This window comes from Ovis canadensis, chromosome X (genome assembly GCF_042477335.2).
Source record: "Ovis canadensis isolate MfBH-ARS-UI-01 breed Bighorn chromosome X, ARS-UI_OviCan_v2, whole genome shotgun sequence".
Lineage (NCBI taxonomy): Eukaryota > Metazoa > Chordata > Mammalia > Artiodactyla > Bovidae > Ovis > Ovis canadensis.
This window is the reverse complement of record NC_091727.1, coordinates 113,531,802-113,536,898: the sequence shown is the minus strand read 5'-3', so window position 1 is coordinate 113,536,898 and position 5,097 is coordinate 113,531,802. Positions and strand designations below refer to the sequence as shown.

General features: G+C 37.6%; 1 non-coding gene across 1 annotated transcript; it reads right to left on the bottom strand.

Annotated features, from left to right (window-relative positions):
- Positions 1-3,515: 3,515 nt before the first annotated feature.
- TRNAG-UCC (transfer RNA glycine (anticodon UCC)) lies at positions 3,516-3,588 on the bottom strand. The gene has a single exon. It is a non-coding gene; the product is annotated as a tRNA-Gly (tRNA).
- Positions 3,589-5,097: the final 1,509 nt, after the last annotated feature.

The window sequence follows — 5,097 nt, the reverse complement described above, 5'->3', positions numbered from 1 at the left end:
TTTATGACTATTCCATTTCAAAATTCAAATATACTGCTTAATAGGTAGTGCAAGTACCATATTCTTTATTTCTTCCTTCCATCCCTTATACTATTGTTGTATTTCACTTAATTATATATAATTTATAATCAATAAGTTCATTGTTGCTATTATTCCTTTATTTTTTTTGGCCATGAAACATGCAGGATCACCATTATTGGATCAGGGATCTAACCTATGCCTCCTGCAGTGGAAGTGTAGGATCCTAACCATTGGACTTCCAGGAAATCCCCCCATTATTATCTTGAAACCACTGTTGTCTCAGATTAACTAAGAATAAGAAAAATGAAACAGTTTACTTATCTTCACTTTCTCTAGTGCTCTATTTTTATGTAGATCCAAGTTTCTGACTCATGTTATTTTCTTTTTCTCCGAGAAAATTCTTTTAACATCACTTGTCAGACAAATATACTGCACTGAATTTTCTTAATTATTTATTTGTCTGAAAATGTCTTTATTCTTCCTTCATCTTCACCTTTGAAAGATAATTTTGCAGGATATAGCATTCTGACTTGTTTTTTTTTTTTTTAACATCAAATATTCACTCCATTCTTTTGCTTGCATGATTCCCAAAGAGAAATGAGATATAATTCTTATGTTTGTCCTTCTAGGTAAGGACTCCTCCTTGCTCCCACCCCAGTTTTTTTCAAGAGTTTTTTTAAAATTTATTATTATTGATTTTCTGAAGTTCTGAATATCATGGATAGGCCTCAGTTCAGTTCAGTTGTTCAGTCATGTCCGACTCTTTGTAACCCCATGAATTGCAGCACGCCAGGCCGCCCTGTCCATCACCAACTCCCGAAATTCACTCAGACTCACTTCCATTGAGTTGGTGATGCCATCCAGCCATCTCATCCTCTGTCGTCCCCTTCTCCTCCTGCCCCCAATCCCTCCCAGCATCAGAGTCTTTTCCAATGAGTCAACTCTTCACATGAGCTGGCCAAAGTACTTGAGCTTCAGCTTTAGCATCATTCCCTCCAAAAATACCCAGGGCTGATCTCCTTTAGAATGGACTGGTTGGATCTCCTTGCAGTCCAAGGGACTCTCAGGAGTCTTCTCCAACACCACAGTTCAAAAGCAGCAATTCTTCGGCGCTCAGCTTTCTTCACAGTTTAACTCTCACATCCATACATGACTACTGGAAAAACCATAGCCTTGACTTAGACGGACCTTTGTTGGCAAAGTAGTGTCTCTGCTTTTCAATATACTGTCTAGGTTAGTCATAACTTTTCTTCCAAGGAGTAAGCGTCTTTTTATTTCATGGCTGCAGTCACCATCTGCAGTGATTTTGGAGCCCCCCAAAATAAAGTCTGCCACTGTTTCCACTGTTTCCCCATCCATTTCCCATGAAATCATGGGACCAGATGCCATGATCTTTGTTTTCTGAGTGCTGAGCTTTAAGCCAACTTCTTCACTCTCCTCTTTCACTTTCATCAAGAGGCTTTTTAGTTCCTCTTCACTTTCTGCCATAATGGTGGTGTCATCTGCATATCTGAGGTTATTTATATTTTTCCCAGCAATCTTGATTCCAGCTTGTGTTTCTTCCAGCCCAGCATTTCTCATGATGTACTCTGTGGATATGCCTAGATGTAATTTATTTAAGCAGTTCTCTTGTTTGGTGTTCTTTTAGCATCCTGGATCTATGGTTTGTTTACTGACATTAATTTGGGAAAATTATCAGCACTATTACTTCAAATATTTCTTCTATCTTCAAATATTTCTTCTGTTCCTTTCTCTCTTCTCTTTCAGGTTATTACCCATATATTTTAACTTTCATAGTTTTCCTACAGTTCTTGGATATTCTGTTCCATTTTTTCAGTCAATTTTTTTTTATTTTCTGTTAAGATTCTGCTGACATAAGGTTCTGTGAGTCTTCTTACAAGTGTGTCCATAAATATCATAAATGTATCACAGATACTGTTCATTTTTGTTATAGTGTTAGCATTTGATCCTTTCTTAGAGTTTCCATCTTCCTGTTTACATTACTCAATTATTGTTGTTTGTTGTCAAGTTTTTCTATTAGAGACCTTTGCATATTAATTATAGTTATCTTATATTGCTTCTCTGATATTTCCAACATTCTTTTCATATTTGTTTGTGGTCTTGATGCTTGCTTTGTCTCTTAAAACTGTGTTTTTTGCCTTCTAGTATGTAGTTGTTTATAGAAAGCTGGACATTGTGTAGTACATTAAAAAAAAATGGGCCAAAGAACTAAACAGACATTTCTCCGAAGAAGACATACAGATGGCTAACAAACACATGAAAAGATGCTCAACATCACTCATTATCAGAGAAATGCAAATCAAAACCACAATGAGGTACCATGTCACACCAGTCAGAATGGCTGATATCCAACAGTCTACAAGCAATAAATGCTTTATAGGGTATGGAGAAAAGGGAACCCTCTTACACTGTTGGTGGGAATGCAAACTACTACAGGCACTCTGGAGAACAGTGTGGAAATTCCTTAAAAAACTGGAAATAGAACTGCCACATGACCCAGCAATCCCACTTCTGGGCATACACACTGAGGAAACCAGAATTGAAAGAGACACATGTACCCCAGTGTTCATCACAGCACTGTTTAAAATAGCCAGGACATGGAAGGAACCTAGATGTCCATCAGCAGACGAATGGATAAGAAGGCTATGGTACACATACATGATGGAGTATTACTCAGCCACTAGAAAGAATACATTTGAATCAGTTCTAATGAGGGGGATGAGATTGGAGCCTATTATACAGAGTGAAATAAGCCAGAAAGAAAAACACCAATACAGTATACTAATACATATATATGGAATTTAGAAAGATGGTAACGATAACTCTGTATGCGAGACAGCAAAAGAGACACAGATATATAGAACAGCCTTTTGAACTCTGTCGGAGAGGGCCAGGGTGGGATGATTTGGGAGAATGGTATTGAGACATGTATATTATCATATGTAAAACAAATCACCAGTGCAGGTTCGATGCATGATACAGGATGCTCGGGGCTGGTGGACTGGGATGACCCAGAGGGATGGTATGGGGCAGGAGGTGGGAGGGAGCTTCAGGATGGGGAACACATGTATACCTGTGGTGGATTCATGTCAATGTGTGGCAAAACCAATATAGTATTATAAACTAATTAGCCTCAAGTAAATTTGTATTTAAACAATTGTAAATGAACTTTCAGTAATAATGCTGGTGAGGTGCAGGGAGAAAGAAAGTGTTCTATAGTCCTGTGATTATCTCTCTGTCTTTTAGTAAGCTTGTGCTCATGGACTGTGTAGTTCAAAAGTGTTTCTATTCTCCCACCTCTTTAGGCAGTTCAGTGGGCTGGATTAGGGAGCTTACATTATTTCTTTTCCCCCCTTGGAAAGCAAGATGCTGGAGTTGGATATCTCCATTCCCCCAGGTCAGTTACACCTTTTGTTGTTGTTGTTGTTACTGTCTTTTTCTTTTGGGGAGCTACACTGTACAGCATGCAGAACTTCCCTGGCCAGGGATCGAACCTGTGCCCCCTACATTGGAAGTGTGGAGTCTCAACCACTGGACCACCAGGGAAGTCACAGTTAGGCTTTGATAAAACTCCAATGGGTTGGACTCTACTAAAATAGTTTCTCTTTTGAGGGTAGGCTTTTTTAAGAGAAAAGAATGCTTTGGTATGTTTCTAAAAATGTATTTTCTCCTCTGCCCCCCAGAATCATGAAGAAATTTTTCTCTCATCGTAACTGTGAGAATCTAGGAGAGTCCCTGGCAGTAAAATGCAAAAGTGTGGGAATGCCCCCCTAAGACTGGCAGCTCTTAAGAGTTTTTGACTCTCAGATTTGTTTACAATGAACCTCTAGCCATTTTCAAACTATAGTTTGAGTTTTCCTACCCTAGTACTGGTTCTTATTTATGTTTTTGCTTATGGATATCTGCTTGAAAAGTCATGATGTTCTTAGATCTGAAAAGAGTTGTTGGTTTTCAGTTTTTCAGCTTTTTATTTGTTGGATAGCATGGAGTGATAACTTCCAAACTCCTCTCATGATGAACTGGAGACCAGACATTTAAGTACTTTCTTGGTCTTTAGGTAGCATACTCACTGCCTAAGTCATCATGATTTGTTTACTGTATCTTATAGCTATCAACTGTCAGCCAGTTAGTTAGTTTGCTTTTTGTGTCTGTCTCTTCAACTAGAAAGGTATTGCATGGAAACATGGCCTTGTTTGTCTTCTTAACCTCTGTATTCCTTTCATCTAAAACAATGACTAGTACTCAGTAGGCTCTCTTAATTATTTTGTATATGAATGGATGAGTGAGACACCTGAGTTATAAGATCAATCTTTGACTTTGTGTGATTCTGTGATTCGGTTTGGATTTTCCCACTTATTTGTCTTAGACATATACATTTCTTAATATTCTTTTGAAATAGAGGTTCATCAGTATGTGGGCCAGTACAAATAATAGGAGTTGAAAGTCTCTCAATCTATGGCTATCCATTTAAGCAGAATTATCTGTAACAGTCAGCTTTGGATACAGTCTCTGTTGGATTTGTAAGTAAATGCAAAGCCAGCAATGGGAAGCAGTGTGGGACAGATTTTAAAAGTAAATACCAAAATAAAGGTTATTGTTACATGGCACTGATGGATTTTAGATCACCTGATAAGCTTTCTACTGCTAGCTGAGAGTGCATTCATCTCTAACTTTAAAAGTCCTGAACACTACACACTGATAAGAGATTAGCATTGTGATTCTGGGCATAGTCAGTTGCCAAGTTTCCATTCACCTATTATATAGCAGCCTTTCCAAACACTGACCTTTTCATTATCACTGTAGTTTTCTTGCCTTTTTGTTTGTTTGTTTGTTTTCCCCAATGTTTGTGATTCCTAATGCTGTTTATTTAGAATGGTTTCTGGACATTCTGCATGGCATGTATAAAAATGTAAGAAAAGAGATTAAAGTTGTAATAACTTCATATTGTTTAGAAATAAAAGATGCCAAGAATGTATTTTTCATAAACACTGAGTGCCTATTGTAAGATAAATAATTTTAGGAATTGTGAATATTTGAATAATCAATCTTGAGAAA